The sequence below is a fragment of the Aphelocoma coerulescens genome, chromosome 2 (assembly GCF_041296385.1).
Source record: "Aphelocoma coerulescens isolate FSJ_1873_10779 chromosome 2, UR_Acoe_1.0, whole genome shotgun sequence".
Lineage (NCBI taxonomy): Eukaryota > Metazoa > Chordata > Aves > Passeriformes > Corvidae > Aphelocoma > Aphelocoma coerulescens.
In genome coordinates this window covers 14,171,972-14,198,101 of record NC_091015.1, presented here as the reverse complement: position 1 = coordinate 14,198,101, position 26,130 = coordinate 14,171,972, and the positions used below count along the sequence as shown (strand labels likewise).

The 26,130-nt window shown below is 38.4% G+C and overlaps 1 long non-coding RNA gene across 2 annotated transcripts; it reads left to right on the top strand.

Annotated features, from left to right (window-relative positions):
• The first annotated feature begins 1,429 nt into the window (after positions 1–1,429).
• On the top strand, positions 1,430–25,668 carry LOC138105617 (uncharacterized). 2 transcript variants are annotated; one of them, XR_011148571.1, is made up of 5 exons: positions 1,430–1,587; positions 1,671–1,778; positions 3,673–3,870; positions 22,717–22,803; positions 23,374–25,668. It is a non-coding gene; the product is annotated as an uncharacterized lncRNA (long non-coding RNA). The 2 variants fall into 2 exon arrangements; XR_011148572.1 differs by lacking the exons at positions 1,430–1,587; positions 1,671–1,778; positions 3,673–3,870 and adding an exon at positions 22,133–22,258.
• The last annotated feature ends 462 nt before the right edge of the window (positions 25,669–26,130 follow it).

The window sequence follows — 26,130 nt, the reverse complement described above, 5'->3', positions numbered from 1 at the left end:
AGTTTTAAATGAGCTTAAAGCCAGTGTGTTATTTTCAATTACAACAATAGCAAATGTGTAAGTTTTATTATGCACTTGAAGCCATCTGACTGAGAGCACAGAGCACCAAACATCTTTGGATAAAGTTTGGTTTTCAATTACAAAGTGTGATCTAACTGCCAAGATACCACATGACAAAGTACATGAAGTGAGTGTTTTTTCCAGGCTGAAAAAGATAACTTTTGCATTGAGTGATTCTTCAAGGTGATGGATATTTGCTGTTATTCTTCCGAAGCAAGAGAACAACTGTTGGACATCTCTAAAGCTACTTGATTAGCTCCTTGAAAACCAAATAATCTTTCTACTAAATTAGTACATGCTTGCACATACAGATTTGTAGTATTTTGATTATCAGTATATCTCCACAGTTAGAGAATTCATGGCCTCTACCATTTCTTAGTATTTCTTAAGACAAACACAAGGCCTTTAACTTACAAATATTTATTTTAAAATATTCCAAATACAACACTACAGAAACTGTTCGATCACAAATATGATGTTGTAAAGCTTCATACAAGGGTGTACAGCCTTCTGAAATAGAACTTACTAAAGCCAACTTTTTTCATTTTTACCTTTTTAAGTTTTGGAAAATTTTCTTTTGTAACAAGGTTTGCATACCAGATCATCACACAGGCCAGGTAACAATCCAGACAGATTCTTGTGCTGTTTTTATAACACTTGAAGCTAATGAAAAGTAGACGTTAGAAAGACTATGGGCCTACTTTATTATGTTCTAGAAAGTGCCAACTTCCTTTTTCCTATATAAATGCTTTCATCCTCTCATCACCTATCAATGATAAATGCAAATACATTAGATAAGCATGTGAGATCTATACTATTTAATACCCCTCTCACTACCCACACACCTCTCAATAAACTTAGATATCTATCTCTCTGTTGCACTCATATATTTTTAAATTTGTTGTCTGCGTGGATTTAACTCAAAATATGTTCCAGCTGATAATTCAAAAATTTGTGTCCAAAGGAATACTTAAGTTGATTTGTGCAATATACAAGTCTTTAAATTTGAAAAACATTTCCGTTGTCCATGGTCGTTTCAAATAGGCAGTCTTCTCTCCATGTATGTCACATACATCTGAGAATAACAATAAAACACTTAATTCCTCTATTCCTTTCCTTTTCTTTTGCTATCCCATGCTTTTGTCTGCAGTATCTTTTAGGACCAGGCTAACACTTTCACCCTGTTTGCTGTATACACAGCTGAATCTGTTACAGTCTTATCCATGATTCTATTCACCTGTAAAATCTTTTTGACCCTTTAGACATTGATTAGAGAAGGCTACCACTTGAATAGTTTTCCACCCCTCCCCACCACTTATTAACCTGGTAGGATTTTAACTCTCACATTGTTCTTGTAAAATTTCTTCAGCTCTTCAAATACTATCTATGAAATTCTCCAATTTCATGGTTATTGGATTTACTGAGCTTGGTTGTCTCTTCAGCCTGGTTCAGTGCTTCATGTACAGCTAGTGTGAAACCCTCTTTCTAAATATTGCCAACGTTCTCAGTCACTAAACCCTGGCTCTGGTACCCAATAGTTTATTTTCTTGTGTGTATCCCTTGGTGATTTTAATTTTAATATTTATTTAATTTTAATCTTTTTTCTGCAGGGTGAAAAAATATACCAACAATTTACCAGCACCTTAGATGAAGTGTCAAACCTGTTAAGCTCCCTTCCTTAATACACTTTTACCTTTTGGGTTACTCTGCATTTTTGAGTAAGTATAGCCCAGCTAAAATTTATTTGGGCTGGTTGTTCAATTAAGATTGATCTTCACTGTTTAGCCCTGTATGTTCCTCTGGCGCTACTAGCCAACTTGTATGGTTTTCCTGTTTAAGAATCCTATATCCTTTTCTGGTTGTTCTAACATGATCAGCATCCAATTCTGCTGCAATAGTGACTCATTATTTTGTCCTTGATTTGGAAATTAATTTGGTGATCACTAGTTTTACCATTTCCTTTTTTTGTTTTAATGTTACTAATTTGCATACTCCTGTTAAAGAAGAGATTGTATGATATTCATGTGGATTCACATTAAGTTCTACGAAATTTGGGTCATACTAGATATCTCCATTCAAGGTGTTATTCTTCACTCGTACAGCTGTTGCAATATCTATTTTTTATGCTTATGCTTTTAAGTTGGTATTTTAAAAAAATGTTTTCAGACTGTCATATCTCGTGGTAACACAGCATGTGATCACATTTCTCCTCTGATTCTGCTTTTTATCTTCCAGCACAACTTGAAAGTAGCCTGGGCTTCACTTAATTATGGTTTAGCTCTTGCTTTCTCTTACGAGGATGGGTTATTCATTTTTATTGTGTTATGTTCCTTTTTCTAGAAACCTCAGCATTACTGCTGCTCAGAGTTTTTTTCTGCTACATTGTCAGCATTCATTTTTTTCTACCTTCTGTTTCAATTCCATAGTTCACCTTCTGGTCTTTGGTTCTAATTATTTTTTAATCTTCTTTTGTTTAATCTTCTCCTTCTTTGTTCTACTTTGTTGGGGTTCTTTTATCCTTTTATTTTTTGCCTTGTCATCCTTGTTTTTATTTTCAATGTCTTCTATCCTGCCTCTGGTTTCTTCTCCTGTACACTGCGATACCCAAATGGCTCATCTTTTGAACACATTGGATTCTTGTAACTGAATTTTTCATTTCATATTAACACTTAGACATCAAGAACTCATTGTGCATCTTCTAGTGACCCATGGAAAACATGCTCTGTTCATGTACTGGGACCCCATTGTGAAATCCATGATTCTAGTTAAGAATTCATTTTCCCGCATCCTAGAGATGATGAGACAAAGCTTGAAATCATTTCAATCCATGGCTCAGTTTTTGCTGTTATGGGTCTGTTACAGAATCTGGTACTGATTCCTGATTTCATAGGATGTTTGGGTATCTAAAACTGTTCGTACCAAATGGTGAAGGCAAAAAGACAAATGTTGCAGGAGGGTCCTTAGGTTGTGGGACTGAACTGCAGCTACATCATGCAAGCAAGATGGAGGATGTTTCCATCCTCATGTCATGTTTTCAGTATTGCTTGGTTTCCTACATTGCCTGCATCCTCCATCAATTGCTGCAAGCAGAGTTAAGTTAGGCCACAAGAGAGGTGACCAGATCAGGCACCAAAACACAGTTATGTTTATGGTAGTAAGACAGAAATACCATAGTACTAAACACTTTCATGCCACTACCACAGCATTAAGACAGGAGATCAGGATAGGATCTGAGACATAAATTCTGCACACTTGATTCTGAAGTACAGCATAAAGACAACAAATTCCTTTTGTTGCTGTTGTATAGATAAAGATACTCTACCTGTGCTATCCTTAGGGACAACTACACATCTGTTTTAATGACCATCCATGTGTCTGTCTGCTGAGTCTCTGGCCATCTTTTCTTCCTGTAGTTCCAAGGTCCTTGCTCCCCAGTTTTGGGGTTCTTTCTGTTGCATACGCCCTTATCCTAGAGCCACTGGTAGTCCTCTCTGTCTGACCATGGTGTTGCAAAGCACATATGTATATGCATATGCAATGCTTCCTTGACTTGTCATTGATATCTAATTCTGGTAATGTTATTATTACAGATTTGGATTTGCTTCTTTTCAGGTTGTAACACCCAGAAGAGTAAGCACAGAATATTTACACTAAAAATGAACAGTGTGGAACTGTGACAGATGGGCATTAATCTGTCATCAATTACATCGGACACAGAACAGAACAAAGTTGGGAAGCTGTAAGAAAATATGAACCCTATCTTTTTTGAAGGAAAAATGAACTGGACACAGACAGAAACCTCTAATCAGAGTAAGTAGGTTGTAAATCCTGATTTTTTTTAAGGCAGGATCCTGAGGCAGATGTGGAAGCCAGCCCTAAAGAAAAGGCTTTATCCTCACTCAGAGTCCTGTGACACAGGAAAAAAAAATCCAGGATCAAAAATTCCCCATGTAACTGTGAGACTATTGGTGGTATTTTCAGAGACCTTTTATATAACTGCATTTGAGGGGTGAGATAATGGAGGGAGACAAATTTCATACCAAGGAGTATGACTGGACTCACCAAAAGAATGTGAGGGGGCAGTTAACAAATAGTGTCTGTAGCAGTGGTTATGGTAGTGCTGGGGTGTTTTGCAGGCAAAAAGATCAAACATAAATTAAGAAGCTGGACCACAGGAGACTCTGTTCTTGCACATTTTGCCTCACAGGGTTAATGTTTGCACTGTGTGAGTTAGGTGCAACCATAGTTTACTTTATTTTACTTCCCTTTTCCTGTCTTATTCACAGTAAATATGTAGTTCTGGTGTGTTTGAGGTTTGTGAATGTCATAGTAGAATTGTCTCAAACATATAAAATCTACCTATCAGCCTATGTGTTTTGAATGGTGCTGTGTTTCTATCACTTGCCTGGCATTTGTTGTTCAAAGAAATATAGGTGAGATCTACCCAGCCTAGGATGCTTTGCTGTGAGGTCTGGCAGCTGGCACGTGAATGTACTGTGTTTTGAGCTCAGAGGAGAGCTGAGCTTAAACGGTTATAAAGGGACAAAACTGTATTTTGTCACATGTGTAAAACATATGATTCATACCTGCAATTACCTGCTTGCACTAATTTACCCCATATATTTGTTTTTTCTGATATAAATTCAGGACTATCCTTACATTTAACTGATAAATGTTTATAGGCGCACTGTAAAACTACCATTTTTGTAGACAGAAGGAACTCCAGGGTAATTATCAGTTCACATAAAAACATAAACAGATGCCCCATAGCAACACATATTTTATTGCTGAGAATGTAGATTTTATAAAAATATCCAGAGACAGTGCTGTGAGTAAGCAAGACTTGTGTGACTAGCATTCCAGATGCCCTCATGATATGGGCACTGCATCTGATTTTCAACAATATTAACGTTTCTACTGATTTTACAGGGAGATTTGGGAACTTGGAGAATTTGGACTTTCAGAAACTCAGTCTGCTTCTCTTGTGGATCAAAATGTGGCACCATTTTACCAGAGTAAAAACTCTTCTGGGTGAGGCTGTTATTGCTGAGCCAGTGCCAGGTCCCACTTTGGGTGCAGCATTTGGAGCGGCGCTGAGCTCCGGCTGGTCACACAGCAGAGAAGCAGAGCTTGTTCCCTCAGGCATGGAACAACACTAATGTAATTATGCAGCTTTTAGGACTAGAGCTAATATTTCCAACAGAAATCAGAGCTGTGTTATACCAGATTGGCCAGTACTAACCCAAGGATCTCTTTGTGAGAGAGGATAAAATCTTTTCTGATGGATACAGGGATATCTTCCTTGTCTGTGCCAACATCTGATGCTAAGAAATTATGTTACTGATACTGAGGGTATCAGCAGATCTCACTGCAAGTGTTAAACATGGGACAGAAATATCTTTTTTATTTTAATAAAAAAATAGAGTTAGATTGAAACTAACTTCGTTGCATGATTCTGAAAGATAAGACTGGAGGCACATTGCTAGGCCTGAGTCAGTAAGGACTAACTTTGCAGTATCACCTGAGCAAGAAATGTGCCCAGTTACCTGTTAAAATCATCATCAGAGTTAGAGAGAAGGAACAAAACCCTGATGGGTAGAATACCTTTCTGAAAATACTAACTCTGGTTTTTTTTGTCATGAGTGTATCTTCATACATCTCACTCCACTGAAAAGAAAAAAATAAAGGAACATCTCTCATGAGTAACACAGCAAGACAGAGTCCTTTAGCACAGGTTAGCACAGCTAATTTGAGAGTCATCAAACTGATCAAAGCCTCTTTAACTGAGTTTGAACTATCAAACTAATTTTGTTGTTGGCTTTGTACCATCATATCCCAATTATTGATCTATTGCTGGGGGATCCTTTTCAGATATATCTGAGATATTTTGTGCAGTGATTCCACTGCACCAAGAAGTGTTTGCCGGGTCAAGCAACACATACATTTTCCTGTCAGACAAACAGATGTGCCCATCTGTTCAACCTTTAAAGACATACTCTGATCTTTACCTGACTAATACTTGAGGCCTTGGAAACATTTTGGATATAAGGAGTTAAATAAGAAGTGGACTGTTTTTTCACCGGGACCTCACAGTCTGAACAGGCCTTCTGCTTCAGGTCACTTCTATTCTGCTCATGCCTGCATGGATAGAGTGCATCTCCATCTGTCCTTGCCAAGCTGGAAGTAACACACTATTTTGTCCTACTTTCTAAACAATGGTTTTTTGGATACTCTTTAGCTGCAGTAAATCTTTGTAGTGATAGGCAGGATCCTGGTGCATAGGACTTTTTTTACAGCTTCCATGTACAGGTGATGCCTATAATTTTATCTAACTGGTAAGTGGCAGTGAAAATGCAGTAATGCAAAAGCCACTTACATTTATGTAACATCTTTCAATCACAGAGCTGTAGAATTGTAACATTATAAAGCAGTGTGAAGTTTTCTTTCACTCTGTCCCTGCCCAAAGACCACATTGATTGTATTTGCCACTCCTGGCAGGTGTTTTATCCTTTAAACACTCCAGTGAAAAACATTATCCTCAAGAAATCTGTTGCATTTCCCTGTTTGTGTATCACTAGAACATTGTTTATGCACAGGTAGCTTCAGTCCCATTTTCACTTTCACCTGGAGGTTGTTATTGTGTGGCACCATAGACTTCTCTGCTTTAGGCTGTACATTCTCTCTTCTGTCAATCTTTCCCGATAGCTCATATTTTTTGTACCTTTGATTGTTTTTGTTCCTCTCCTCAGGGCTTCCACACAAAGTCCACAGCTGGTTTTTGGACTGTAGTAGCCAAAACTAGTAGAAATATTTCTTCTAAGTCCCTGTCACTGTTAAAGTGAAGTGACAGGTTACTTAGTATATCCTATAGGCTACATTTCTGCTTACACTTCATATCCTAGTAAAATGCATATAATTTGGACAGATCAATCTACAGAACATCATTTGGAGCATTCACTAAAGCTGCAGCAATGTGATGTGTAATATTGCTGGTTTTGTTTTAAAGTTATGTTGTTAAATATCTTGTCCAGTTGTTACACAGTGAAGCAGTATCAGCAGCATCCCAAGAGTTTTGCTTCTTATTACCCAGAAGTAGACTTAAATCACACTACAAATGACAAGCCTGATCATTATTAATTCTGAGCAACCTTCAGTCATACAATTCCATTTCCTGGAGTCAGTGAGATTCTTCACACAGAGAGGATGACTACCATGGAGGTGGCCAAAGGATTTACACTATCTAGTCTTGAATAAATATTGACCTACATGAAAACTGAGGAAGAACAAATGCCAAAATAACCAGTGGTGGCAAATTACGCAGTGTGTTGTATGTGATGTGCTGATATCTCTCCTCTATAACTGAAAATCAAGGATTTGACATGCAGTGTCTGACTGAAGCTTTCAAAGACCTTGAATGCAGCTTTACTGACATTGGGCTTTTATGCAATTTGAATCTCTAAACCAACACAGAGGTCCTTGCCTTAACTGGAGGCTTGGTGGTTATTGATAAGATGTTAGGAGAGAGCAGACATTAATTATCTGTGTTCATAATTCAAATTCATTTTTTAAACACTGCAGCATCTTGTCATTAAAAATATAGATGCTGAATGATTGGAGTGTAGACCCCCACAGAACTTGTCAGCAGATTCCATGGTAGCTATTCCCTTTGGAATCAATTAAAAATATCTTCTACAAATCCATTTGTTCTTATCCACACTTAAAAGGGATCCACAAACAGTGTATTAGGAAAAAAGGCTTTAACATCAATTACATCAAATTAGGTAAAGATTCTTCAAGAAATTGCTAAGCTTGACATGATATGAATGTATTTAACTGAAATCTTGACTTGACATATTCAAAATATTCACTGTGTGTCATGAAAATAATTTTAATGGGTTTGCCATTAAGACTTCCACTGTTTTAGGAATAAAAAATGGACTTAGTACTGAAATCACTGCTCCAGACCCAGTCTTTATGCCATATTTAGAGCTGACTACAAGCAAAAGTCTGATTCTGCAAGTGCTTGAGCATTTCAGCATCTTAATTTCTGTGACTATTTGTTTGCCTGGATGTTTATGGTCTTATGTCTGTTCAAACCAAGGTCATCAGGACTATTCTGGGCCTCTTGCACTTTAACTAAGTTGTAATTGTATCTGAGTGTAAGCAATCAGTGAAATAATAATACTTCACTGCTTTTTGCTTGAGAGACTAGAAATTATTTTTCCTGTGCAAGTGGCAATATGTGCCATTAACTGGAAGATGGGCACAAAGGCCCCTTTTCTGAGACAGCTGAGGAATGGAGCAATGCCCTGGCAGCAGTCATCTTCTGCTCAGGCCTCTGTGCATCCTCAGCATAAACAGGGTGAGACATTGCCCCATTGGTCCTTTGTCCTACACAACAGTCATTAAGGACCTGTGTTTGGGGCCAATTGAAGTAGCCTCCCTTACTGGCTTCAGTTTCAAGACAATGGCTCCAAGTTCAGGGTAGTGTGCCTCCCAAAGCATGTCTGATTTCTGTAGAACTGTCCAGGTTTTACAGACTTGAAATCCAGGCCCTCAGGGAAGTCTACTCCAAAAGGAACAAAGTTTATCTTTGTTAGGTAATTAGGCTATGGAGCATATAATTGCATAGATTATTCCCATAAATAAAGAATTGATTTTAACAAGAAATGAATATTATGGCAAAAAAGATAAATGGAGAATTATATTGTAGCCAAATTGTATGCTGAAAGCAGTGTTGAAGCTCCAGGGTATTTGTCTCAATAATGCAATGCATCTTAATAGTTGCTAACCTTACATACATTTGTGGAACTATTGGAAAAAAATTGTGACAAAATGTTTTTTAAGAAACAAAATGTATCCTAGGCCTTATAAATTCCATCCATTCATTAAATCAAGACTTACAATTAATATCAGAGTTTAGTATACTTTAGGACAAAGAAAATCTTCTTCAGTACAAAAACTCCAAAAAATGTTTTCTCTTAAAAGATGAAAAATAACCCCAATCCCATCAATACTCTTCTCTTCAAAGTTCTCTTGGAACAGACATTGCTGCCTCTTTTCCTCTTCTCAAGGGTCTGCTGAAGACATTCCTTACTGTCTACACCCGTGATAAGGAAAATGACCTGGAAAGCAGTGACACAGAAGACTCTCATGGGAAGAATTGTGAAAGGAATCTCTAAAGAGTTTTGAGACTTAAATATATACACCACAACATATCAGTCAGTTTTGTCAAGATCTGAACTGTGGATTCCAGCTCTAGGCTTCTGGGAATACTTTCAGTACTTCTGCCCACAGCCCAGGGCAAAATCATTGATGATCAGATATATCCATTTCACACCTTCCACACTTGTGCATGCTTGGATTTCTACTTGGCTAGTGGGTCTCACTAGCCATGTGTGTGGCTGTACGATTTCAGAGAGTAGAGACTCATGGCAAGGTAATGAACTGGACAGTAAAAAGGAGAGACTGTTGCTTCTCAGAGCTGTGATAAAAGGCTTCTATATCTGGCAAAGTACAGAAACTGGTGTGACAAGACATTTCACAAGGACACTGCTCACCAGACCAGAGTGGGGAGTCAGGAGATCGAGGTCTTTGGTTAAATTTTATTACAGATCCTCACCTTCATATGTTTTAGTCCTTAAACTATGAAATCAAGAAAAGACACAAAATACTTTTAAACCTGGTTTGGGATTGAGTGGTAAGAAAATATATGTAGCAGGAGACAAGAAGATATATGAAGTGTTCTAATATTTATAAATATCCTGTAACCCAGGAAATAGTGTTTGTGATTAAAACACAAATTAATCTTTTCTTTATACCTTCCCATGCTGTGATGATCATTCAGATATTAAATATCATACACTATTCTCACACAACCAAGTGTATAGCCGCTATTTTTTGTCAAAATAATTACCTTTTCCATATTACTTTCCAGCACTTATGTTTCTTATTATTTTCTTTGCTATTGAATGTCAAGATAAAAAGGCACTCACATTCAGTTCTGTATACAGAGTCAGTAAAAAATTGTGTATGCGCAACAGGGGAAATCAGAATACTGTAACTGTCTTGATTGCAGTTGTTTTGATGCAGATATTAAAAATAAAAAATAGCACAGGCGCAGTGTACTTCCCATTGAGATATTCCTCATGGAGAGATTAACCTGTCCAAACAAAGACGTCTATTTGAGACACCATCTGGGGTGTCCAGGACAGCTGTAAGAGCCAGCAGACACAAACCATGATCTGCAGATACTTACACCCTCTTGGAGCTACAACTGGAAACTGCGCAGTACAACCCCGTGTAAACTCCTTTCACATGTGTACCTTAAGACGGAGGTATTTTTGACTCTGAAAATTTTTATAGGAAGGACAACAAATACAGTTCACATGTAACACTTCACATGAGAAAGATACCTCCAATCCTTCAAAGGTTTTTCTTATTTATTTCTTCTGTAAGACAGAAATGTACATCAATTAACTACCCCTGAAATATGGATCCAAATCAAGGTCTCACAAAATGTGTTGTTAACAACACATACCAGTAGTATGTTTCCATTGCATCAATTGTTTTAGTGATAAATAACCCTTATAAAATAGAATGACTTGTTGACAGACAAAAGCACCATCTAACAATGGACTATTTAGACTTGCAAATGACAGAACACTTAATTATTCCAAATAACATTTCCCTGTTAAACTATGATCATTAAATCCATCATCCTTCAGTTTATATGCATGAAACATTTATCATGTCTTCTACAAACAGGAGTCAGTCATCTCAATATAGATTTTTGGACCATTCATTTAATCATGGCATTTCATCAAAAGCCCAGGATTTCATTTATTTTCTGTTACAGAGATAAAGTGTTTGTAAATTATGTGATAAGACCATAAAGAAAAGTGAAGTGAAATTCTGCTCCATACAAAGATGATAAATACAATACCTACTTTGAACACTGGGATTATTGTGTGAGAAAAATGAGATATTGGAAGTTGGTAGCTATGTTTAAGATAAGAAGTTTTTTTCCTGAAAATTTTTCATTAAAGTCAGGGGCAAATAAAGAATTATCTGAATGATTCCATTTTTTTTTTTTTTAATGGCTGTTACAGACCTTAAATTAAAAAAAAAAACCCCAACAAACGTAGAACAACTGGAACTAAAAGGAAGCAATTTCTGTGGTCCTTTACTTCTGTTGTGAAACTACCAAAGGACTGTTTTTCAGTTTCCAAAAAAACATTTCTATTGCATTAACATGTGCTCTGGTGAGATGTGAGATTTTCAAACGCTCATTCTAGACAACCAAGCCAGAATCCTTTTTTCCAAACAATATCTAATCTCTGTGTTTCTGGGTGTTTCTAGTAGAAGCCTGAGCTTCCAGTTCAAAACCTTATTTGGGCAGTTTGCTGACACACACATTTGGGACATTCACAAGAGCATTTAATCTGTACCTCTTGGCATTTTGGCTTCACCTTTGCATGAGTTCATTTTGGCAGGGTTTATTTCTTTCATTGCCCCCACCCCTTCTCTCTCTTTTTCTATTTGGCAGAGTGGCAGCTTCTCTCCAAATCACTGCACCCAAGCCTCTTTGAATGATTGTTTTTACTTTTGTAATGCAATCTAAATCATAACTACCATAATGAGAATGTGCTTGCATAATTCCTGTGGGACTTATTTTGCACAGACTGCACAGTGGAGAACATTTTTATTTTATTTGCCAAGGTAACAGAAGTAGTGTTTTCTATGCTTTTTCTTACTGCAACTACATAGCAGATTAGCTTTTCTCCTCTTTCTACCTATGTTTTTTTCTTTATATAAAAGACCTAAAGAAGAAAACTAAATAAATAATGGATGTACAGAATGTTCTTGGCTTCTGTGTATGCCTACAGGTGTCCTTTCATCATATTCATTTGGTTGGCAAAGTGGAAAAGTGCTTGCAACCTGAGGGTTAGCTTGCAAAACAAACAAAATTCAAAATACATTACAGAAAAGGAAGAAAACATTAGATTTGGTTTATAGTCTCTTTCGGGGGGGGGGGGGGGGGGGGAGAGGGGGGAATCTAGAAATTAAACACATATGTCTATCATACCAAATAGAATATTTAAGAGATTGTTAGGATTACGGAATGGTTGAGATTGGAAGGGACCTCTGTAGGTCATCTTATCCAACCATTTTAACAGACACAAGGATTGAAAAGTGAGGAAATACTAGTTTTTAAGTGGTCTGTATAACCTTAATTTGTCTTTCTCCTGAGTATGTATTTAAACAGAACTTTGATTACATGTGTTAAAGTTATTTTTTCAATTTTGCCCTCATATTATTTAAAGCACTGGATTCAGAGAGCTCACAAAAGAGGAATTAGATGCTGATGTTTTTTTAAGCTGACCCGGTTCACTTTTTGATGTGTCTAAGCCTTTGTTTTTAATACACACTACTCAAACCTTTATCACCAACAAAAATCATTACACTTCCTCTTGTGTGTTTATATCATGATCAGAGGGTGGGAGCTCATTAAGATATTTTGGCTTCTAGTCCTCATTTTCAGATCTTACAGAAGTGTAAATTTTGTCCTCGCTTGCTCACTCTGGAGTTCTTGAAAGGACAATGTTAATTAAAGCACTTCGTCACTTTTGAATCCTTCCGAAGTTAATGACCCTTCTATATGTTAACTGCTCACCCTTTTCCTGTGGTTCCTTAAACTTGTTTGTAAAGCACCCTGTGAGCAATATCCAATCCCTCCAGAGGGTTCAGCAAAGTCCAGGTCAAAGCAGTTGGCTGCTGTGGTCATGGAAACTGATCAGGGCAGTCCCCAGTGTCTTTGGGCAGGGCCTCTTTGAGACATGAGGCATTAGATACCTGGTGCCTTCACTGTGAGATGAAGTCTTGAGAGTAGGCTTAAGCACCCTAATTCATGAGGCAGGTGTTTCCTGGTCCTTGTTGCTAGTACTGCTGTCCTCATGGTTGTAACTAAAATCATCTAGTCCCTGAGAAGAGCTGAACTCTAATGCAATGGATAGATGGGTCTATAGGGCTATCATTCCTGATATATGCAATCTGTACGAATGACAGGGAGAGCCCTTGGACATATTTTTGTATACATATATGTGTGGATATTCTCCACAGAGAATGCAAATATACGCTGTGCCTCAGATGTCACTGCTGTATGAAAAGACAGCATGCTTACTGCAAATAGAGTATTTGGAGAATTTGAATTTTAACACAATATGAGTGCGTGAGAATTTAGTTTTTTAGGAGATTACAGCTGGATCAGATTTCCATGGGAGTGACAGAAGATAAGTCTTGACATCAAAGTAATTTCCTTATGGAGTTTCAAACTTCAGCTCCAAAACTCAGACATGCTAGAATCTCTCAATATGATGGTTGCAAAGGTTCTTAACATGACTAAAATGATGTATTTTTACTGACTCTGTTCTTGGAATTATCTGAGCCATTTTAGTCAAGACTTTCCAAACCCAATTCAGCTGGAGACAGATACCCACCATGGAAAATTTAAGCTGTAACAGTTAAATTTTGGCAAACTGTATAAGTAATTGAAAGTAAGTTCTTATAAATGAGAATTAGGCAAGCTTAGCTAAAGGCATTACTTCTCCTATTATGTATAAACATACATGCTATGCATGTACATATACATTATATATCTGTATGTATAACAGGGAATTATATGCAGCTGGCAGACAGAGAGACACAGTTTTATGTGGAGCAGTGGCTTGTACTCTTTAGGCAGAATCCTGAGGTTATACACTAACTTCCAAAGCCTCCAAATATCTTACATAAATTTAAAGTTCATGAAAAGTGTCAGCCCAATGCTTGTTAAGAAGGAAATCCTTTGTTTAGGTACGGCACGGGGTGGCACGGAGAGCAGCAGCCCAAGCTTCCTATGTAGCTCTATCAGATGTCTCATCCCTGACCTGGAATGCAGGGGGGGAGGTGAAAGGTTAGTCCATTCTTCATGCTCATTCAATACTTCACTTCTCTGTTGAGTGCCAAAAGAGTATCAATTACTGCCAGTTGTGTGTTGCTTTTTGTAATGTGGACTTATGTCCATTAAGAATTGGACTGAGTCCACAAAACCATCTCACTGAGCCTGTTGGAAAGTCATCTTGATGGCGATGGCTCTTCCATCATTTCCACAACTGTTGAATTTGAAACAGGTACCTGGATTTAATGTACTTCATTACTTGAGTCATACAGCTTCCCAACTTTTAATTTGTGTTTGGAGAGGAGATGTCAGGGCAGGAACTCTCTCTACTAATACTGATAAAATAGAACGGTAATTGCAATCTTTCAGTACAGCCAGGATGCCTGGTAAATCTATGCTTTTCTAGTCAGGACCTTTTTGCAAGAAAGGTCACAAAACATTATTCAGATAAAATTGCTCTAGTCAGGCAGTGTATGCACATTCTTGATACTCCCTGCAACAACCTAATTTATTGGATACTGCAGTGAGAAACAGGCTGTGAGGGTGCTAGTGTAACAGTATCTTAGCAGCAAATAAACACAGTGTGAGAAACTCTTCCTTTTAAAAACAATGTAAAGGAAAGACATTCAATCCCTCGGGCAATTTCTTTTCAAAGCGTTTGAATTCTACAATACCAGAGAGATTGTCAGTGCATCACATGGGCGATATGGACAAAGGCCATCTATAAGTTAATTAGTTTTGCATTTGCATTTCACAGACATAATTTCAAATACTTTGCCCTTACTTTCACTACTTTTTGGTCTGCGTGCATGTAATTTGTCCTAAAAAGGCAGAACTGCATTTTTAAGTGACGACTTTATCTAAGCAAGAATGCTGTACTAATTTAAGTCCAACCATTTTCTAACTGGACATTGTTACACTTTTGTATAAAGCTATTACGGGTATCCTAGACCCCAGGATTTTCCTCTTTCCAAGCACAGACTTTCTGCAGCTATTCCTCTTTCTCTCTTTGTTCTTTTTGTGATCCCTGTTTCAGACCTGCCCTTCTCAGCTCTCTCACATGCATATATAGCAGCACTGAGATTTCACAAGCCCTCCCTTCTAAATGTTTGCCTCGGGAGCAAGAGCAAGGAACAGTGATGGGTAATCCAGAAAGGAATGGCTGGTGCTAACAAAGAAAATTCTCTGGCAACACAAAGAATCCACCCCAGCATGCTGCTGAAGATGGGGAGCTGTGCCAAGGGAATATTGCTGTGTTTTCCCTGTTTCTATACTCTTTTATAGGCAATGGCTGTAGGACAGTGTCAGAGCCAGGACACTGCTAGAGAGCCCTGTGTTTCAATTCTGATGATGCTGGCAGCAAATATTGAGCTCCTTTCTTAGCACGAGTACAGCTTGTTGAAGCACGGCCCACTAATCAGCAAGGGCCTCAAACTGTGGGGCTCAAATCTGGATCCGAACTCCTCTGGATTTTCAAGTTATTCAGGTCTATGGTTTTGGCTCTGGCTCATCTGTCCTAAAAACAAAGTGAAGTTGACTAATGTCTCTCTTAGGCAGCTGCCCCAAAGGACTGAATATCATTACAAAAAAGACATTAAAATACAAAAGGCCTTAGTAATTTGTGTAGGGTCTAGTTTCCAGTAATGTTGTAAGAAGTCTGCCAGCATTTTGGTGAAAAGGGACTGGAGCACAAATCTTGTTAACCAAACTGAATGAGGAACAAAACAGCCTCGCTAAGCACTCCCACTGAAGTCAGTGGCAGAACTCCCACTGGCCGTGGCGGTGCATGATCCAGCCTTTTCAGTACAGAATGCAAGCACTTTCCATTTATTACCTGGTCATTTAGTTACCAAGGACTTTTCATTCAAAAAAGCAACCCCATTTACTGCCCTATTTATGAACCACATTTGGGAGTTTAATATAATCTCAAATATAAATAGATATAAACCTGATATTTTTTCTGAACATGAATCTCTATGAATAACGGTAAAAAGTATAATGAATTTAAAGTGTAATACAACCCAGGATCTAGTCATCTTCATAAAAGACTAACCATGCTGTATTCCAAAGAGAAAATTATAGAATACTTTCTACTTAGCACTCGGTCTTCATGAGGACATGGAGCAAGTTTTACTCCTCTCTCAAAAATGAATAGCTACCTTGCACATACTGCTTACTAACTGCTGGATCCACTGAGGTATTTAGGAAATCTTTCTAGCCTCAGTGAATCTGTGTGTGGTAACAACATCCATTCAGAAGGTGAGAGAGATGTATTTGGTGTGCTCTAAACTGAGCTAGATTACATGATAGAGCAGAGTTATTGTTGATTGCATTGGTCAGTATGTGCCTGCTGGTGCTTACTCCAGGGAAGTACCAACTCACTACTGTCATGGCACTGCACCATGGGCTACAGACAGTGCTGGAGAGGACTCATTTTTTCCCAGGCTTCTCACAGATCATGCTGATTAAAAAAAAAAAATCCATATGATTTAAATCAAAATTTTGACATTAATGAATTAATTAAAAGAACATCCTGTACTGGATTCTGAGTAATATTCATTTTAAAAATGCAATTTATTCTATACTGATGATTAATTTTTATTTATTTTGCTCTTTTTTAGCTCAATGATCTTGTAAAAGCTTTTCATTCTCTCCAGTCTTCTTCCACTGCCAACATAGCTCAGTATCACCCAGACTTCTTAGCAAACATTACTACACATGCCAGTATTCTGTCTAATTTTAAATAAACATTCAACAATGCTAAACTATTTTAATACCTTGGGCCTGCATTCTCCAAGGTATTTAAGCACAGAACTCCTGTGAGGATCTTGGCTTTGTTGCTTTCTAAAAATGCTGGAATTCCCATATGTGCTAACAGGGCAATGGTAAATGAACAACTAATTCTGCTGCTGTATTTACATAAACTTTTATAAATTACATTCTTTCAGTGTAGAACATGATTATTAATCATCCCATTCAGCTCTGTGTAATATGCAACTAAATAAGGAACACGGTGGAGCCTTGTAATTACTTACCCTAACTTCAGTTTTAAAGCCAAACACTTTGTGACCTTATACTGATTTGGGGTTTATTGAACAGACTCCTATATTGTATGAAAGAAAAGAGAAGAAAATGTTGACATAAGATTTTTTGACATTTATTAACCCCTTGAAATCTCTCTCATAGAGTACTCAATAAAACGTGCTGAGTGTACATATGGGCACAGTAATTAGCATGTATGTCAGAGTAACAAATGAACTCTTTCTGTCAACGCAGAAAAGGCTGGGAGAAGGATAAATCAAGATTATTCTCTAGTTATGTGGAATCCAAATAATTAAAAAAATAATCTGCTGTCCTTAAATGCTACAAATTATTAAAAGCACTGAAATATTCAGGTTTATCTTCACGATTGTTTGTTCACTAAATTATTACCTCCCAAAGCTGTCAAACTGATGACCTATCTCTCCCCTTCCACTGCCTGCTCCCCAAATCTGTTGCATTGCCCAATTTTCTCTTGCTTAATTAACATTGGTACTAAATTTAGAATTGTCAGACCCTGAAAGGACAATTTACGATCTATGCATTCCTGTATTAGCACTAATGGAAATAGTGCTCGGGGATGTATTAATCTAAATTTGAACATTAGTTTAGGGTCATATTTTTCTTTCTCCTGCCTGGTATATTTGCAAGCAGATGATATGTCCATGCAGATAATAGACTTCAGATAAGAGATTTTAGCCACAGGAACTCTAAAACATTGGTTTGCATACAGAAATATCATGCTTTGACTTGGTCAGTCAGGGGTTTTTACAACAGTGACAGGCAGGGGGATGCAGGAAGTTGTACTGACCTAGGAAAAAAAGCCAGGGCTCTTGGTGTGACACTTTCTGGAGGGCTACAATACAGCTTCATAAACAGTGCTAATGACTAAAGCAGAGAAACCTGCACCTCCTCTGCTCTGAGGCCCATTGAGATGGGAAGCAGGATAGTGCAATCCCTGTTTGGCACTGCCAGCACTCAGCTGCAGGAGGGGAGAGACGCTACTCCTGCGTTCCTCCCACACGGCCTGCCCGAACACTGCTCCCCTGTAGTCTGGCCCAAAAAACCAATTTTTTGATAATCTGGCACTGTGTCTTGAACTATCTTGAGAGAATCGAGCCTTCTGAGGTTCAGCATCTAATAAATCCTGCCCCCAGGCGAGGAAGTGAATGGCCATGTCATGTTTTCTGCAGCTGCCCAGCCAATGTACGCAAAACAGCATGAGGAGGGAGAGACAACCACAAGAAGCAAATACAAGAAGTTGATACAGGGAGAAGAGGGTTTATGCTTTTAAAATACTGGACCAAATGAGGAGCTGAAAGATGTCTGTAGGCCTAAGAAGGAAGGACTATGCAAACAGCAGGGGAGATTGGGGTGGGTGAGAGCCCTGGAAAACAGGAGTCATACAAGTGCCCTGAAGAAAAGAAAGCAGGGGGAAGGTGGGGAAAATATGATGGAGTGATTAAATCCTAGAAGCAGATTAAGAAATAGTGATGTTAGTGAGGGACCAATAGGAGAAGCAGTGAGCAAAATTTAAAACTGGGGTGGACCAAGAAGACCTGTGCACAGTGCAGAGAGGAGCTACTGTGTGAAGTACAAATAGGTTCCAGGCAGGGAAATCCAGAGATCACCACTAAGGATTGTGTCTTGGAGGGCTTCCTGTGAGGCCCTGAAGATAAAAATCTGTGGTTTCTTTTAGTGTTGTTGGGTGCTTTGTTTTGTTTTGTTATTTCCCCCAACACAAGAGTAGTTTCATGAGAAATAACTGAGAATTTCAGCACCTTTCCGTGAAAGGCACCCAAATGATTGAAAGGAAAAGCTTTCAGAAAATGTAGAAAGTCTTCTGGTCTCCTGCTAGTGGTTCAAATATTCTTCCAGGGAGCATATCTTGTCTTAGAAAAAAAGGTATGCTTACAGTCTTGTCAGAAAAGTAAGTCAGTATCTAGCCTGATAGCCTGTTTAGTTGCCAGTGAACAACAGTTCTCATGGACTACATACAGCTATGTGTGGCTGGAAAGTCCACTCAAAAGAAAATAATTAGAAATGTCTCAGATATCTTAAAATTTGATTTGTTCTTCCAAAGAGCAGTGCTTTGAGATGCATGTGGAGATTGTTAGCACAGCCTCCCACATAGGGGTTACTTGGACTACAACAGCCAAGTAGATAAAAATAGTCTTTGATACAAATTCTGAGAAGTAATAAAAGTCCATTTCCCACTATGGTAAGAAAACCCACAAATAGTCTCCTATCCGTGACTACTTCTTTTTTAATGCATTTTTGATCATTACCTATTATGCATGGAAAACATGTTCATGCTAAAAAAACATATTATCTTCTGCTTCGATGGCCTGTGGCCAAATGTATTTAAAAGCCCAACACTAATAATAAATAATATCGCCTTTTTTTTTGCCCTGATAGATAACCTTAGGCATTGTTCTGAAATATTTCAGATCATCTTGCCTTAAGAAAAAGCAATGTTCATTGAGTACTGTTGGCTAAACCTTGTAAAATTTCTCTAAAATTTGGGTACGCCACTATTTCTCATCTCACTGTCTCTGAGATAATACAACTTTGTACTCCTGTGGTTTTCTCAGTCTGACAAAAGGTTTTTGATATTTCTTATGAATTTTGATTCTGCATCTCAATCATGTAGTAGCTGAATAGCCAGAAGTTTGAAAGATTCCAACTATTAGTCACCATGACTAATTTTTTTAAAAAAGAGCTTTATGCCACATGAGTGACTCCTTATCTGCAGTTTGCAGGGGAAAAAAAAAAAGTACATGGAAATAAACACAGTGATCTGTTAAATTATGGATAAAGAATGCACTATTTTATGGCTATTTATAAAAATAATAAGCAAAGCATCAAAGAAACTTTGTTTTTGAATTCTAATGAAGAAGACAATATTTCCATCAGTTTTCCCCTATCACAATATACACAGAAAGAGGGACAAAGAAAACAAACCCATAAGAACAACTTATGGGTTTTCAAGAACTTCTCCACATATTGACCCAAGATTTGCTAGAAATGTTTGGATTTATGTATGGATAGTAACCAAACATTGGACAGCAGGAATACACATCCACATACACATGTGTATACATACACAGAGAGCAAAAGATTAATCTGATAATGTGAGCAATGAAAGCAAATAGTGAACTGTATATGAAGTATAAGCTAAACAAAAACACCAGATCCAATTTTTGGCTGCTTTTCTCTGCTCAGCAACAAGCACAGGTAAAGCCAGGTTTAACTATTCTTTGAAGATTAGTGGTTACTAATTTTATTTTCTTTTATTATTCCACTGGAAATATATTTTTGCTTGGAAAGGGGTCTCCACATGTCCATGTCAGTTTACTTTATAACTTCCTTTTTAGTAGTTTCTACACCTCCTCTAACTTTATGGGGTTAGCAGGTGCTTGTAGACTAAAATTGGATGGTAGAAGTCCATAAAAACAGTATTTGGAAGCGTGGTGATCCACCTCCAAGCGGATATTGTCCTAACTCAACATTTTCGCACTGCCTGCAGATACTGATAGGAAAGGTGAGTGCTAATGTCTTTACAAACAACTCGATGGGTGAGGGTCTTTAGGATAAATGGGAGTTAATGTCTCTGCCAACCTCAATCCGAACAAGTTTGTTACAGAACTCAAGACAGTTTGACTACAGTTTGAACTCCTGAGCTTTAAGGTAATAGACAAATTGGACCATGCAAAGTCTTTTGCAGAACCCAGATAGCCTGAACTTCTGAACTTTGGGGGAAAATGATCTGTTCAAGGCAGCTCAGGAAGACTGTACCTTCCTAGCACCTCAGCCAGTGGGGAAAGGAAGAGGGCAACATGTGGCCAGGAGTTTAGGATAAAAGGAGGCTGTGTCCTCTGAAACCTCGAGAGAGAAACCCCACAGGGGTATGGCCCAGTGGACTCTTCCCTTTATTTGAATAAAGTTGCAGGACTCCTCTGTCTCCTTTATGGACACTGGCTTTTCATAGTGTGATTCTCCACACAATACTGACTGTAGATGCAGTGGCTCCAACAGCAGACATGCAGGAGTGGAATAATGCTGGCTGAAAGGGATGGATGATTTGGATAAGGAGCCAAACCAGAATATGTGCCTCTGTTCATTAAATGACTGAATTCCTCTTACACATTTGTCCCATGTGCTCTGCGTGGTCAATGGAAGGCAAAACACCCCACTCTTCTCTGTCTTCTTGCTATAGGTAGGAATCAGTGGCTTCTTCCCAACTTGAAATTTGGCCTTGCCTAAGCATGTAATAAGCACCTCCATTCATTATTGGTGAAATTTCCTTTATCTGAGACACTGCTTGAAAATGCTTTGGAGGCTATATTCAGGTTATTGCTGCTATAGGCTACAAAGAGCACCTTGCTGCAGCCTCAGCACTGCTCAGCGTTACCCTCCCTTGGCCCTGATCCTGAAGCTGCTGCCAACTCCAGTTGTTGCTGTCTCAGAGACTATCTGCCTGTCCACAGCCCATGGTATCCATGGGGATCCTGTAGCTTTGCAGACATCATCCAAGGTGTGTCTGGCAAGTGATGACAAAGGGTTTTCTTAATGTGTGTGCTGACTGGTTTGGAGAGTCACAGCAGATCACAAGTGGTCTTGTAGTATTGCTTTCTCCCCTTGAGTGGAGAGCATACAAGCTAACCCTGGGCAACCAAGCACTGCAGCCATTTGCACATTGGAGCTGAAGACTGGCCTCTGTGAACACTCAGCAAAGCTCAGTCTCCAAAGCAATTATGGAAAGTGAAAGGATACAGCGCACCTGGAAGGAGCCCATTAATAAAACTGCAACCTTTTTTTTCCTTTTCTGTTTTTTTTGGCAGTGTTACCTCCACTCTCGATGTTTATGGCATAAAAGATATGCAAGAAGTGAGGTTTTTCCCTTACAGCACAGGCAACCAGGTGGTTTCCCCAAGGCTCAGCATCAGCTGTGAAAGGGGCTGGCAATGAATACCAATCTGATGGGGATAAGGGGCAGATGATTTCAGCCAATGCAACTGTGGCATGTTAATGTTATTGCCAGAGAACTGGGACTTCTGGTAAATCCACTGCTTATATGGCAAAATGCATTGCTAAAAGAGCCCAGCAATATTTAGAGCAGGAAGTTTATTTTTTCCCCAAATTGCTTTTGTTTTCTTATTCCATTATAATATTCTGCTTCCTTTCAACATGATTGTTTTTCAAATCCTAAACAAAAGAGTAAGGCAAATTATTCTGCAGCAGTATATGAGTTGGCATAGAGTAACAGAAGGAGCTATTATGATCTGTCAGACAACTACTTATTTAGGGACTTTTGAAACTACTGATAATTGACTTAGTAGAATAAAACAGCTTCTCTGTAACTGATGGAGCCTATTGTTTGAGTACTTACCACATTTGTTGCAAGTCATTTAAAAATACTATTGACCCCGGTAAACTGCTACAGACATGAAGGAATGGTGAAAATGTGAGGTGCAATGGTGCTATTTTAATACCATTTTACTAAACTGACTGCATAAATAAGATTTGAAGTGTAAGGTGGGGTGGGGGCACTTGGTCACAAATCTAAACCCCAGTGGCAAAGTCAGTAAGAGTCAGCTGGAGACTGGAATAAACAGATAATAATATGCAAGGCACTCGGCTGTGTCAGCCTGACAGCCTCTCTGTCTGCTCCACAGGACTCCTGTGAAGGTTGCCATGGGCTCAGATCCATGTGTCCCTGATGCATATTCAATACCAGACCCCATCTCACTCTCCAGAACACGGTAAGTTGTGCAGACATACAAGACTGACACATGCACATGAGCAGCCACATCAGCTGGAGCAGGGAACTGGATGCTTAGTGATATCCATGACCTGTGGGAATCAGTCCCCTAGGTCCCTTGGAAGCATAGAAAACCTGAGAAGGCATTTGTAAATCTAAATCTTAAAATCTGGGCATCTTGTCAAACTGTGCTGCATAGTCTCATGGCAGTGGTTGCTGTTCATGGAGACAGATGTGGGCCTGCTTTAATGCAGCCCAGCATGGCTGGGAGATGCATTAAGGAGCTCAGAGGTTCCTCATTTATATTTCCATGGTTAGGACACCCATCTGGGGGGTGCAAAATAGGAGTCTGGATAATCTTCATCTGAGAAAGACACTGAACAAAGTCTCCTACATCACATGCTCCAGTCTCAGACAATTTTGATGCAAAAGATTCTAGTGGGAACAGCCTGTGCTTTGTATTAGAGAGGAGAACAGGATCAGTTCCCAATGAGAGGCCATTGCTTTGTTTCATTAATGAGGGGAATGCAGGTAAGGACCCACTGGCATATTCTTTTCTATGTTTTCTCAGACAGGATGAAGTTTACAAGCCCAGCAGGTCCGGGCAGCATCTGATTTATGTGGTTTACCCTCATGTGCTCCCACAACCATTCAGTATGTTTGAGAGAGGTGCAGTGCTGTCTGGATTCTTTCTATGCATTTGCTGTCCTCTTGATCCCCATAGATGCTGTGGACATAGCCAGGATTCCTGTACTGCTCTGTTGCTGCTCTGATTTGATTGTTGGGCAAATCTTGTTCCTTATATGATCATGTGCACAGTCCTCAAATTCCACTCGAGCAAAGTCTGCTGGAAAAAAAGTATATATGTAGGTTTGAACAGTTCCTGTATCTGCCAAAATGTAGATTAAAAAAGCTTAAAAACACTAGCAAAACTTTTGAGGAATTGTAAAAAATAGAAAAAAAGCTAACCCTTTGTGACTATTACAATGGTGATATTTTACAACAAAAACCCAGCATACTTTGGCAGTTTCAGGCTCCAGTACTAATATGGACATCTTCTTACCTGAAGTATGAAAATGTTTATGGAGGTGCATGTTTGTTGAAAGTGTCAGTTACCACGAAGAAAAACAGAGACCTATCTTTTCCAAGTTCATAGCATGGCATTGGGTATAGCAGTGAAGAAATTATGAGGTCTGAATTTATCTTTACTGTGCTTGCACAAACCTGACTCACTTGCTTTTAGTGGAATTATTCCAGATTTACACTGATATGTAAATCTTGCCTAGATTTCTACCTACACAAAACAAAATAAATGCCAGTCTCAAATTCTGGATGCCCTTGACTGGGTTTGAAGAATATTAAATGAAACTGACTGGCTCCAGCAATTATCTCCAAATCATGATACCTCAGTTGCAGCATAAATATAGCAAAAATTTAATTAGTCACAGCAACAAAATCACTAACTTTGTTGCTTGCTAAAAGTGAAGTATCTCTCCTCTCTATGACAATGTCAATGTTATGGGTAAGACTTGGATTCTTGTAGTATATGAAAGCTATTTTTAAGGAAGAGGCCATTTATCAGCTAAAGACAATAAAGACCATGACTAAATTCATAGGCTGAGACAGAGAAAACAATACTGTTTTTATGAGCATCTTTGCAGGACTGTACAGATATATTGTGCTGACACTATGGATATATTTACCTACATGAAAGTAAACATACATCTAAATCTTAAAACTGGATGTAAAGCAAAGCAAAGGAGTATTAAGAACATGAAACTTGAAGACACAGTGCATTTTTTGACTGTCTTTTCCCAGGAGGAAATCTGGGGAAAGGGCTAAGAAAAACTGGTCCACTGGAAAAGCAGGTCACACCCCTATTTTTTGGGAACAGTCTCAGTGATGCACCTGAAATCTTTTGGAAAGAAGCTTATCTGACAGGAAAATCTATTCTGTAGCAAGCACCAGTCACTGACCATGAAGCACAATCACTCTTCTTCAAAGCAATTCTGTGATTCCCTTAGGAGGTCAATATGTCCACCTTTCTTAAGGGATCACCAAATGTATAAAGTGGTGAGTTATGGGGGCACTGTATTGCATTATCCATCTGTATTACATTTCTGTCACAAAGCTCATAAGCCATCAGTGCACATGCCTTTGGACCTGTTGTTTGTAGCTTATGCTCTGGTTCAAATCTGGTTTGCGGGCATCTTTCTGGAAAGTGGCCTTTCCCTGCAGGAGGAAAAGAGCTGTGATCAGAAGAGCCATTCACATGCAGCTCTTAGGGCATGTTCCTGCCAGCTCTCACTACAGGCTGTTGTAATGAGCTTTGCTTTTCTGAGATGCTCTTTTCTCACCATTCTTGTGGTTACCCAGGAATGTCAACATGTTCTCATGCTGAAACTGCAACAACAGTATAAAAGCTCTTTCAAATAAAGGAGTGAGAATGAAACAGAAGGAAGATAAGACAGAAGAAAAAAGGAAAGAGAAAAAAATTAAAAAGACAAGTTGTATCTATTTTCATGTCTTTGTTTGGTTTGGTTTGTTTATTTGGTTGTTATATTTTCCTGGAAAGAATGTTCACCTAAAGAAGAACTTTGTTTAGAGTTGGTGAATAGTGTTGAAAATCGATCAACTTCTAGTAACATGCCAGCTATATTTTAGTCAATTTTAAGCCATAAATTATGTGGTCTGGAATGGATTTATGAATGTTCCTTATGAAGTCATCATCAGAATAGACAGAATTCATTTGTAAATAAAATAATCTGTGAAAGAACATTGCACAAGTTTTATAGCACATAACTTTGTCCTTTTTTCTTTTGCATTAAATACAGACTTCACCTACTATTTTCAGTTAAATCTTAATAACAAGTATTGGGGTTTACAGTGTATTTTTAAGACAACTTATGTATGTAAATATATTTAGATGTACATGCAAATTAAACACAACCCTTAGGCTGTCAGAGTGGTAAATGTTGTATTTTGCTGCACAAAAGGCTAAGGATCTCTGGCTCAGAGGGAATTTTTATAGATGTGTAGTATGGGATACTAGCATTATCCTAAGTGGTGGCACTCTGTAATGTTGCTCATGACTATTTCTTAGCATTAATTAGGGCGTGACAGATTAGTTTGGAAAAATCACAAGTGTAAGGTGAAGTAGAAATATTAACCTTGTGCTCTTATAACTGCCCTGGTAAGAGTAATTTTCTGACTCCACCTCCCACAGCTGACTTTCCCCCTGACACAGACTTTTCCCTTGACATTTGACCCTTCTGTTGAAGAGCCTTAGCCATAAAGGGAATCAGCTCTTGGCTGTCTGCTGATGTCC